At 50.8% G+C, this 12,561-nt stretch overlaps 1 pseudogene across 1 annotated transcript in view; it reads right to left on the bottom strand.

Annotated features, from left to right (window-relative positions):
• Positions 1-6,801: 6,801 nt before the first annotated feature.
• Positions 6,802-12,561, bottom strand: part of LOC118576235 — an 11,032-nt pseudogene continuing 5,272 nt past the window's right edge. Inside the window, exons 2-10 of the transcript XR_004943928.1 lie at positions 12,472-12,561; positions 11,984-12,094; positions 11,660-11,780; positions 11,457-11,542; positions 11,262-11,343; positions 10,584-10,970; positions 10,108-10,274; positions 8,694-8,793; positions 6,802-7,475 (exon numbers count right to left, since the gene is read on the bottom strand). The exon at positions 12,472-12,561 is cut by the window's right edge and continues 74 nt beyond it. The product of XR_004943928.1 is annotated as an aldehyde dehydrogenase family 3 member B2-like (transcript). The remainder of the gene's footprint in view (positions 7,476-8,693; positions 8,794-10,107; positions 10,275-10,583; positions 10,971-11,261; positions 11,344-11,456; positions 11,543-11,659; positions 11,781-11,983; positions 12,095-12,471) is intronic.

Here is a 12,561-nt window from a genome sequence, read left to right as displayed (position 1 = left end):
TTACAATATGTCCATGTGTCTATTGATACATATTCCTCTCTAATTTTTGCCTCTGCCCATTCACGTGAAAAGGTTAAGGATGTAAAGAATCATTGTCTTCATGTTTTTGCTTATATGGGAGTGCCTAAATGCATAAAGACTGATAATGGTCCTGCCTACAGCAGTATGGGATTTTCAAAATTCTTTTGAAATTTGAAAATTTTGAGAGCCCAATACAGCCGGCCTTGGCAAGCATTAATGTAAGCCTAGAAACTGTAGCCATGTGGTTGGATTCTTCAGAAGGTAATGTATGGTAACTTCTTTTTCAAGAATGTTTGAGAATGTGTCACCCAGGCACCTTGGGTAACACTGACATTTGGTAGTATGGTCACTGACCTCCATTTGTTAACTGTAGCATGCCAGCTAAGCCTTTTCATTTTTGCAGTCCTTTTCAAGCTGGTGTAGTACCTACTTTTCAGGAATGGCTCTGTGCAACATTTATTGGCCTCCTGAAATTCATCTAGCCCCCTTTGAAGATACCTTAAAATTTGTGAGCCTGAATGTAGCCATTATGAGACCATTAGTTCTGTTCCTTGTGTGCTATCTCTGTTTTTCTTTGTAGTACTTAGTTGTTCTTTTGCAGAGCTTCCAGCTTAAGTCATGCTGGAATCAAGAAATATGGGCCTTGGTGGTTCGTGTTCCTGGAGTTGTGTCCATGCCAGTGGACCATGGCAATAGACACAGATGGTGCTCACACGCCCCAGAAGAGAATTTGACATCGCTGCTGCCATTGTTGCTATTATAGCAGTGGTGGCCACCGCTGCTACTGTTTCTGGGATTGCTATTTCTTAATTGGTTACTACAGCTAGCACAGTGGAGACAGACCCTGGCAGCAAAAATAGCTACTATAGTTAATTACTCCTTCATTCTATTGGGTATGTTAAATTTAATTCAGCAGTATTATACATTTTGATCGGCTTTGAAAGTTATAAAATTTATAAAACTCAAGTTCCACTTACTTTTGGGATACTGTCTTACAAGGACTCCAATTTGCTGTAAGGCTCATAAGAAAGGGAATGGCTCAATTGCCCTTAGCCTACTGGCTACGGGTGGGTTAGGACTTCTGTTGGTCTTTTCTGTGTCAAATGCATGCCCAGCGCCACTTTGAGATCTTTGGAAACAGTTAACTCTACAGCTCTCACATGATTGAGCCTGTATGATAATGAGTATTCAATGACGGGTAATACTTGGGGAGCGCCCACCAACCTAAGACAGGGGACCTGTGGGGCCTGGGAAGGTGTCTCCATGATAGGTAAGATGACATGCTGATGTCCCATGCAGCCTAAGACAGAAGCTCATTTTTTAGTAAAAAGGGGGGACCTGTTGGGCCCTGGCCCTCCCCACTTCCTTGAGTAGCTATTGCCTTGCTGACCTTCACCAGATGTCCTCCCTATGCTGATTCCCTGCTGGTTTCCTTCCTCCTAAAGGCCTACCGGTTGGTTCCTTGTTTGTGTATCCTGCATTTGGTGTCAACATCTAGGATGCAAATATGCAAAACATCTTTAGCGAACTTCTGCCCTCCAGGGTTCTCCCATTGTGCTGTAAACCTGTATTTAAGGCCTTTTTCCTCCTTCAATAAACAGCATTCATCATTCTACTGAGATGAATGACCGCTGTTTCTTGTCTCTGTTTTTAATCCTCAGCCCCTCACTGGGACATGGTGAATGGGTGGTAGTGCAGGGCGTTACTGCTACATTGTTCAGCTGATAGGTCCAGAAAATCTGACAGATTTTCTGTGGAGTAGGAATCTGGGGAGGTCATCCTATCTGTCTTGTCAGAGAGGACAGTCAATCCCTGTTGCTCCTCTTTATTCACTGTCTGGACAAGATCTCAGCTTTTTGCTGCATTGGTGACCTTGTCCAGGTGAAGGTTCTACAGCCATTTTTCTTCTTGGAGATGATACAGGATGCTGCTGCTGGGAGCTGGCATGTCTCTTTACCATGAAGTGCTTTCATATCAAATGCCATATTCTCAGATCTCTACAGGTGTTTGAGGACTGGGGGAACAAAATCTGTTAGATGTACTTATAACTTTGAGAGCATATATATATGACTTAAATCTGAATATACAGGTTTCCCAGTTAGTTACAGTTTAATGAAATTAGCAAGGACAGGGGGGCTAACCTTTGAGTACAGCCAGATTATAATCTTGAATGACTTATATAGACATACTTATTTCTTTTTTTGTTTTTTGTTTGTTTGTTTTGAGATAGGGTTTCTCTGTGTAGTTTTGGTGCCTGTCCTGAATTTCTCTCTGTAGACTAGGCTGGCCTTGAACTCACAGAGATCCACCTGCCTCTGCCTCCCGAGTGCTGGGATTAAAGGCGTGTGCCACCACCGCCAGGTCATTTTTTTAAAAAAAGATTTATTTATTATGTATATAGTGTTCTGCCTACATGTGTGCCTGCAGGCCAGCAGAGGGCACCAGATCTCATTACAGATGGCTGTGAACCACCATGTGGTTGCTGGGAATTGAACTCAGGACCTCTGGAAGAGCAGCCAGTGCTCTTAACTGCTGAGCCATCTCTCCAGCCTCACATTCATTTCTTAAGCTGTCTCCTGAGAAGGCAAAGAAGAGCAAGAGGGGAAGATGCCAAGTGATAGGAATTCCCACCAGCCCCCATGGTCCTGCATGCCCGAAGGGACACTTAGTTATTTCTGTCTAGTCATTTATGGGTCATATGTCCTGTGTCCTGCGTGACCCATGTCCCTGTGGCTGCGTGGTCATGTAAAGCATGCAGCATAATCACACAATCTATGTGCATGTGTGGAATAGCCATGTGAGCCTGTGTGCACAGGTGCGGCTTGGCATTTAAGAGACAGCCCCCATGTTCCCCGCCCCCTTCACACATGTCCTTTCAGAAGGCCTGACCATGTCTATCCTTTTTTCCCCATCTTAATAAAACTCTTGTTAGTGGATTCTGTTTTGTGACTTTTCCTCAAAGGGCAAGAGTGCCGCTAAAAACCATCACCAAGGCCAAAAAAGAACAGGAGAAAAGGGGCTTGTGAGTCAGGGTGCAGCCCAACTCGAAGAAAAGGGCCCTCTGAGAAAAGGAAAAAGATCCTCTTGGTGTACCAGAAACTATATCCTGAAGAAATAATAATTTCTTAAGGTCATACAATACCTTCCTGGTTCTGCATAAAGAAGGACAAATGTCTTATCTTACTGCAGAACGATTTTTTTTTTTTTTTTTTGAGATAGGGTTTCTCTGTGTAGCTTTGGAGCCTTTCCTAGATAGAACTTACTCTGTAGCCCTAGCTGGCCTCGAACTCACAGAGATTCACCTGACTCTGCCTCCCTAGTGCTGGGATTAAAGGCGTGTGCCACTACTGCCCGGCAGCAGAACCATTTTAATTAATAAATATAAATGGGCATTAGATAGCCAATTGGTCATCCATTCCAGGGGATTTTCATTCCTAACCTAGCCCTCCAGCTTGTCCTGGGAACAGGGAGCACAGGATGATATATTCTCCATAGCTGCTTCAAGTTGAACCGGGGTGCAGGTGTATTTATTAGGCAATGGGATATTTGTCAGAAGCATGTGGAAGGTCGGCGGCAGAAGAGTCACAGTCACAACAGAACCCAGTGGTATCTTTTAGAGCTTTATTAGAAGGAGAGAGGGAGAGAGAGAGAGAGAGAGAGACAGAAACAGACAGAGACAGAGACAGAGACAGAGAGTGCGGAGGGGTGCACGTCCAGCTTTTAGGCTGGGACGCAGTGGCTAGCTGATGACGGAATAAGGCACCAGACGAGACCCCCGAGCTGCGCATATACAGAATCCTTACAGCGTGTGGTCCTCTGACCTGGCTGTAGAGGCAGGGGACGATTACGTTTGGCTGTGGTCCACATCACATAGACAGGAATCTCTGCTGGTATCCGTGGCAGAGAAAGTGCTGCAGGTTCCATAACTGCTGCTTTGATGTTTCTGCCAGCCTGCTGGAACATAGACTAGAGACAGGAGTTAAAATTTTATGAATTTATTTAGAGCCTTCAGGCCTGTGGGTTTTTGTAATTGGAGACCAGGAGAGAAAAATGTCATCCTCAGGAACAGACTTGTGAGAAAGACTCCTCAACTGGAGCAGGACGGGACATCTGAAAGGCAGCAGGAGACTCATACCTATAGGTTTAAAATCCTGAGCTTGTGACCCAGATAGTACAGAATTGTATTAATGTTAAAATCTGAGTTAACATCTTAAGCATTACTGCTGCTACCCTATAGGAGGAGCGTGCTTTCCCCGCCCACCCCAGGGGCTGGGGAGGAAGGAATGCAGGCTGAGACTGAACTCTCCTCCACCCAGAATGGCTGGAGCCTGAGAGAGGTCGCTGGAGAACTGGAGAACGCAAGGCCAGAGAACTTTTCCTCAGCCCATAAAACAATGGTGAAACTGTGGAGGAGGCAATTCCCTAACCTCCTTCCTTACCTTCAGCCTGAGTGCCAGGCGCCCCCCCACATGGTGCCCTTAGTAAAGATGGCGGTGAGGTCATATGACCTGCCTGGTTTGGCCTTAGCCAAGATGGCAGCTAGATCATGTAGTTGCCCTTATTTAAGATGGTGCCACCTGATTATGTGATCGCCCCTATCAAATATGGCAGCTGAGCACATGGTCATGTGATTTTTTTTTTTTCCTGGTCAGACAAACTGGACAGATAAAGAACAGATAAAGTTAAGCATTTGAAAGTTAGTCAGAGGGCTGGAGAGATGGCTCAGAGGTTAAGAGCACTGGCTGCTCTTCCAAAGGTTCTGAGTTCAATTCCCAGCAACCACAGGGTGGCTCACAACCATCTGTAATGAGATCTGGTGTCCTCTTCTGGCAGACATACATGTAGACAGAACACTGTGTACATGATAAATAAATCTGTTTAAAAAGAAAGAAAGAAAGTTAGGCATGGTGGCGCACACCTTTAATCCCAGCGAGCAACGAGAAGGTGGGTCTGGAGCCTGCATGGTGGCGTGGTGGTGGAGACACAAACACAGTCAGGTGACCAGATATTTGTACGACTAGTCCATGGGCTGCCCCAAGAGGGGGAAGGGGCTGCGCACCAGACTCCCTAGGTTGGGACAGGAGGTTTTGGCAATATAGTCAAAGTGACAGAGAAAATATTTAAGAGAACAAGGGGAATTAGAGGCAGCAACGGGCAAAGACATCGAGCTTTGCCTGGTGGGCAAAAAATCCAGTGACAGGTGATGAAATAATTCCTTAGTGGAGGCTGGAGGAGCATGGGGGGTAGTGATGGGGGGGTAGTGATGGGGGGTAGTGATGGGGAGCATGGGGGGTAGTGATGGGGGGTAGTGGTGGGAAGCATGGGGGGTAGTGATGGGGGGTAGTGATGGGGGGTAGTGATGGGGACATGGGGGGTAGTGATGGGGGGTAGTGATGGGGGGTAGTGATGGGGACATGGGGGGTAGTGATGGGGGGTAGTGATGGGGACATGGGGGGTAGTGATGGGGGGTAGTGATGGGGGCATTGGGGGCATGGGGGGTAGTGATGGGGTAGTGATGGGAGGTTAGTGATGGGGCATGGGGGGTAGTGATGGGGGTATGATGGGAGGTAGTGATGGGGGCATGGGGGGGTAGTGATGGGACACATGGGGGGTAGTGATGGGGGGTAGTGATGGGGAGTAGTGATGGGGGTAGTGATGGGGACATGGGGGGTAGTGATGGGGGGTAGTGATGGGGGCATGGGGGGTAGTGATGGGGTAGTGATGGGAGGTAGTGATGGGGGCATGGGGGGTAGTGATGGGGGGTAGTGATGGAGGGTAGTGATGGGGGGTAGTGATGGGGGGTAGTGATGGGGACATGGGGGGTAGTGATGGGGGGTAGTGATGGGGACATGGGGGGTAGTGATGGGGGGTAGTGATGGGGGTAGTGATGGAGGCATGGGGGGTAGTGATGGGGAGCATGGGGGTAGTGATGGGGAGGGGGCTGGGAGTGGGGTAGGCACGTTTTCCCACAAGGAGGTATAATGGGCACAAAATAGAGGATGGACTGTTGTCACAGAGGCCATGGAATTCAGAGGGCCGTTACATAGGGTGGGGGCTGAGGGGCTAGGAGCCCCAAAGACAGGTGGTGCCAGCGAGAGAAACGAAGATGACCTCCAGCATCCCAGAGAGTCGGTGAGAAAGAAGGGCCGTCACAATGGCTACGGGCCGTGGAGGACGTAGGCCTGAGGGGCTTGGAGCCCGAAAGCTGCTGGAGCAAGAGAGATGGGTGATTCTCAGTTGTGGGAAAACGGGTTTCCCGCGGTCCTCCAGCCAGGAAAATGGTGGGTGGTACAGGGTCATTCCTCAGACTGCCGGCAGGCAGAAGAAAGCAGTGGGATTGCCTGGCGGTGCTGGGTGCCAATGTTATGACTTATTATGTAGGGAGTTCTGGAGGGTATCTCACGTGTGCAGGGAAACATGCTGAGCTGACCTAACAGCAGGCTGGGCAGATGCACACCATGCAAGCATGGCGGCAGAAGCAGCTGCCAGTAATACACAACCCAGACGCTGCATCCACATGGAGAATTTATTATAAAGAAGATAAAGAAGCAGAGAGACAGAAAGAGGGGGGGGGAGAGAGAGAGAGAGAGAGAGAGAGAGAGAGAGAGAGAGAGAGAGAAGAGCACATCTAATGGGAGAAAAAGTGGAAGGAGAGAGGAAGAAGCTTCTACATCAGGACACAGGGCGGCCCCAAGAGGCAAGATCAGAATATTAACACCCATGTCGACACTTCGCGACAGTGAACCCTCTGACCATGAGCTACGAGAGAGTCTTCCTCCTTGAAAGACTTGCCCATGTCAGGTCCTTTGATGGAAGCAGCAGAAGAGTAACTAATGAACACACTTCAGACAGACTCACCAATTAACCTGACCTGGCTTCAAGATCATGGACTCCAGATGGACAAAGCCACCCTCCGGGTGTGGATGGACCTGTGAGAACCACTGCTCTGTCTTTTGGGACTCTGTCTATGATCTGACAAAGGAAGTCCTCCTCAGTCACCAGATCTGCCCAACCTTGGGGAGGGGGCTTCTCTGTCAGCAGACCTGTCTAAACAGAGGGTCAGGAGGCTGCTGAGGGGGCTGTGCTCTGGGAAGGGATTGAACCAGCTACCTGGAGGTCCTGCCTGGCTGCAGGTCTGTTCAGAAAAAGTTCTAGAAGTGGGGTGTTCACAGGCAGACACCTGCCTTTCGGGAACCACTGGGGATGTGGGAGCAGCTGAAAGCTCAGTTAGGTCAGGGGCTGGGCAGCAGGGGGGAGTCAGGGAGGTGCTCATAGAAGGGTGCAGCTCTGGGAGCCCAGGACCCATTTCAGCAACTGCTGGTTCCAGGGACTGTAAGGAGGGTATCGGAGGTCATTAAGCTTTTCCATCCCGGGGCTGGTCAGTAGACAGGCACGCTGGTTGGAAAAGGTGTCGAAGGAGAATTTGCCGTGGTACCTGCCCATCCCGCTCGATCCTGTGGGCAGCATGGAACAAAGGGTCAAGCCTTCAGTGGCCAGCTGAAGACATACCACACTGACCTGGCTCTGACGGGCTATCTGAGCCTCTGTTTCCCCATTTGTCCACTGGGCTGCACAAAGCACTGTGAGTGAAAGGTTGAGCCCTGAGCCTGCTGGGCACCTGCCAACCAGGTGCTGGTACAGGATAGTTGGACACTGGCCAATGGGTTGTATCCTGAGGCCAAATTGCCAGGGTGGGAGTGGGGGTGGACCCCAGCTTTGCCCTGAATAGCTATGCCACCTTGAGTAAGTGACTTTACCTCAGGCTCCTCTCCTGGGACAGTGACACCCTCCTCCTAGGGTGAAGAAAGTAAGTGAATCTTCAGCCCCATGGAGTTCCCAGTGTCTGGAAAGGGACAAAGACCCTGTCGGGGAAGTCCAGGGGAATGGCCTATGTGAAACAGAGGACCATGAAGCTGGGATTTCCAGAGTGAATGAGGCCGAGGGTGGTGAGGTCTACCAGAGGAATAGTGGGTGAGCCAAAAGAACTCAGGAGCCTCAGAGGTGGGTGACATGTTAGGGCCAAGCCGAATGGCTGCCATTGCAGACATAACTGAGGGAAAGAGAAAGGAGCAGGTCCTCTAGACAGTCCAGGAGAGCCAGGGCCATCTGTCATTCATGCCACTCCTGAGACTCGCCAGGTGGAAGGACCAGATACCCTTTCAATAATGAAGTCGGCTCAGAGGGAAAGGGGCTACCAAGGTCACACATGCCTGTGTGGCATGCATCTTCACATCCCAGGCCTCCTGGAAGCTGAGGTGCCCAGGGCTTGGTTCCCAGGGACAAGGGAAGGCAGAAGGAGCAAACATGTAGCCTCATAGTTGAGTGAAAACACCCACAGTTATGTGGGGGATGGGTGGCTGACGACAAATGTTTCTTGATGAACGTCAAAGCGCTTAATGGCTGGCAGCCTCAGATGTGTTTTCTTAAAACCCCCCAAATGGCCTCTGGGATCCTCGCCCACACATGCAAGTGCAAGCACACCTGGAGGGTTCCCCCACAGCTGTAGGGAGGTGGGAGGCAGGCTAGATGGACATGGTCTTTGGAGAGGGGCTTCCTCCCGTGTCTGCTGCACTGAGAGTGGGCTGCATGTTCTGTGGTTAGCGTGCTCAAGCAGCAGGGCGGGGATGCAGCTGTGGAGCAGCCCAGGAGGGCGGAGCTGTGCTGCCACCTACCCACTCCTCCAAAAGGAAGGCTGGACAGGGTCATGTGCATGAAGCCATCGTTCCCGCAGAAGCCCCCGCTGCTGGTCCGAGCCAGGACCTGTTTAATCACCTGGGAGAGAAAGAGGAACTTGTAAAACATCTGGTTGTACCTTGTTTCAGTAAGGGCCTGAGGTCCAAGGTGGGTCTGGACAGACTCACCGACTCCTATGCTGTGGACATGTTCCCTGTGTGTCTGCCTGTATGTGGCCCTGGCAGGTGTTGGGACAGAATCCCAAAGGGGCGGCATGAGACTAGAGGTAGTCAGAATGGGGACGGAGTGAGGTACGGTAGTCATGGTAATCCCAGTGGAGGGATGTGAGGTGGCTGCTGAGTCTTGTGGTGAAAGAAGTGAGGGGCTTTGTGGGGAGAGTTTGGGCCACTTCAGGTTAGCAGCCTGAGATTGGCTCCAGGAATTCAAGGTCATTCTCAGCAACATAGGGAACAGAACAGTGGCCTGGTTTACAAGAGCTTGACTCATAAAACAAAGCAAACAGCATGTGAACACATGTATACACACATACACACATGTGTACACACATACACACATGTATACACACATACACACACGTATACACACATACACACATGTGTACACACATACACACATGTATACACACATGCACACGTGTATACATACATGCATGTATACACATACATACACACATGTATACACATATACACACATGTATACACATATACACACATGTATACACATATACACACATGTATACACATATACACACATGTATACACACACATCCAGTCAGATAAATAACTCAGGAGACAATTCTTTCTCCTGGGGTCCAGAACATATCTGCGGTAACCTAGTGGTCAGCATTCTTTGAAGATCTGCAGCACCACACACCTCCCCAGAGGCCAGCTTAGAGTCTGCGGCCTCTGTGGCTTTTCCATAAATGTATTCTCAAATAAAAGTGTACTTCCAAAACCAATGTTGAAGGCTGGAGGTTGGAGCTCAGTTGGCAGTGTTTGCTTAATATGTATGAGGCCTTAAGTTTGATTCCTCATACCACCTTAAACTAGACACAATGTGTCCTCCTTGTTACCCCAGAACTACTGCTGGAAGGCAGGAAAATCAGGAATTTGAAGCCATATCAGCTAGATAGTAAGTATGAGACCAGAGCTACTTGAGACCTTGTCTCAAAAAACAAAAAAGACTCTTGGTTCAGCCAGATGTGGTGGTGCCTAGGAGAATATGTGTAATCTGGATAGGATGTGGTGGAGGGGGACCTCAGTGCCTTCTGGGAGGGAGGGCAGGGATAGAGCCTAAGAAGCCACGATCCCTGAAATTCTGTCACTATCCAGAGGGCCTGTGTGCTTTCTGCCTCCACCTCCCCCGTAGCCCACTCCCGGAGACCGCACACACCTGGCAGTGGTTGGAATAGGCATACAGTGCCAGCGGCTTTTCCCGCCTGTTGATGAAGTCAATGGCATCATCCAGGCTCCTCACAGTCACCAGGGGTAGGATGGGCCCAAAGATCTCCTCCTGCATCACAGGCTCTGTCTCCTGCACGTCCACTAACACTGTGGGTGCTGCAGACACAGACAGTACACAGCCTCTCCTTAGGCAAGACACTCTGAGAAACGGACTCTAACAGGGATAGGGTTCGGGCTCTGAGAACTCCAGGCTTAGTGTCTGGGACTCTGGCCTTATGGGATATGGGGCAATAGCATGAGGTTGTAGCTCAGAGGGGTTGAGCTGTGGGACAGAGTTTAGCATTGAAGAGTCACAGGCAAGAACCACAGTGTTGGGGACTCCTACACCAGAAACTAGAATTCAGTTGCAGGACCAGACTTGAGATCCAGAATGGGCTCCTCCAGTGATGGGAGCAGAAGACTCACCAATGTAGCGTTCTGCCTCATCGCTCTGGCCACCAATGGCCACACGGCCACAGCCCAGCAGTCCCTGGAGACGCTTGAAATGTTTCTGGTTGATGATTCTGCCCAGGTTAGGGGAGGTCTGTGGGTTGTCTCCATAGAAACGTGTGATGGCATTCTGCAGGGCAGGCACCAGCCGCTCCTGCATCTCCTGGCTACACAGGATGTAATCGGGGGCCACACAGGTCTGGCCAGCATTGAAGTAGCGGAACCAGGCCACACGGTTGGCCACGGTCTGGGGGTCACAGTCGTCATCCACATAGCAGGGGTTCTTACCCCCCAGCTCCAGGGTGATGGGCGTCAGGTGTTTGGCAGCAGCGGCCATGACGATCTTGCCTACCCGAGGGCTTCCTGAGGACATGGTCAAGAGACACTATCTTCACCTGGCAAACTGGTCTGGCATGAATTTTGGCCTCCTCTCTCCACAGACACCTTTCCCAGCCCAAGTTCTGGGCTGTTCCACCTATCCTGACCACCCAGGATCCAATCTCCAAGATTCTCAGAGGGCCTAGAATGGACTCGGGGATACCTCCACCTCTTGACTGGTTCCCTGCCCTGGCCTATGGCCTTATGCTTCAATGCCTTCACACTGCATTCTCTGCTGCCCCCCATCCCCAGGATCCTGGCCAGAACCATCCTTACCCGTGAAGAAGATATAGTCAAATTTATGTTTCAGCAGCTGCCCGGTCTCCTCAGGCCCACCCAGCACCACAGCAAAGCAGCTCTGCAAGGCAGGGTGATAGCTCAGGAGGCAGACCCAAGGACAGCAGGGACTTCCCCACTGGCTGGGACATGGGTGTGGGGATGCCAGGTGCTGACAGGCAGAGCCATGCCCACCTGGTCCAGATACTGAGGCAGCAGCTCGACCAGCACCTTCTCTGTGTTCTTGCTTATCTCTGATGGTTTCAGTACCACACAGTTCCCTGCAGGAGCCAATGGGGAAGTGGGGGAGGGAGGCTGGTGCCTGCACCCCCCAGGGAACTCTGGATGCCCTCTTTGGGAAGGACCATCAGACTAGAGGGTCCCCAAACCCCACTCACCTGCAGCAATGGCCCCTACTAGGGGCACGATCATCAAGTTCAAGGGGTAATTCCAGGGTGCAATGATAAGCACCAGGCCAAAGGGCTCCTTCCGGATGAAGGCTGAGCTCAGTTTCGTGAGCTAGGACACAGAATGACAGTCAGGTGTCAAGTGAGGAACAGTCTGCCCCCCACTCCACCCCGCCCACGCCTCGCCTGCCCTCAGCACATGGGTCCTCACCTCCCTGGCTGATGGGGTCCCCAGAAGGGGCCTGGGGCAGGCTGCCCTGTGCTCTGCCACCCACTGCCACCTCCACCTACCATCACCCAGTCTACAGGGCTCACCAAGTTGGTGGACACAGACTCATCCTTCATCCAGGCCTGCAGGTTCTTGAGGGCCAGGTCCACCTCATTCTGGCACAGGATGATCTCACTCATGTCTGACTCAAAGGCTGACTGTGGGGTGGGGAGATCAGGTTCAAGGCTGGGCTGGGGTCTACTGTTTGGAAAGGGCATGAGGTGGTTTCCTTGAGCATATAAATGCAGTATACAGTTCCATGGGGACTAATTCTGGAGTGCCATTGCCTGGCTTTGAGACTTTGAGCAAAGCAACTTAACACTTGCCTCAGTTTCCCTATTTGTTGACCTGAGAACAACCATCTAGCTGGCCTCTCTGTGATGTTCTGTGTGTTGTCAAGTTAGAGTTGCAAGGGTTAAATACCCCAGGAGGTTTGCCCCTCATCAAGGGCACAAGATCTCCGGAAAGGATGTGGCCCAGCTTAGGAAGGACACAGTTGCACCTGTCCAGATGCTCCTCCCATCCCCCACAGCACCTTGCCCACGTCCTTGGCCAGTGGCATCCTGCAGCAGCTGCTTGTGTCCTGCAAGAATTGGCCCAGGCTCTTCAGCTGTGCTGCCCGGAA

The sequence above is a fragment of the Onychomys torridus genome, unplaced genomic scaffold, assembly GCF_903995425.1.
Source record: "Onychomys torridus unplaced genomic scaffold, mOncTor1.1, whole genome shotgun sequence".
Classification (NCBI taxonomy): domain Eukaryota; kingdom Metazoa; phylum Chordata; class Mammalia; order Rodentia; family Cricetidae; genus Onychomys; species Onychomys torridus.
The sequence above is the reverse complement of the archived record's forward strand: the minus strand, read 5'-3'. Positions and strand labels throughout refer to the sequence as shown.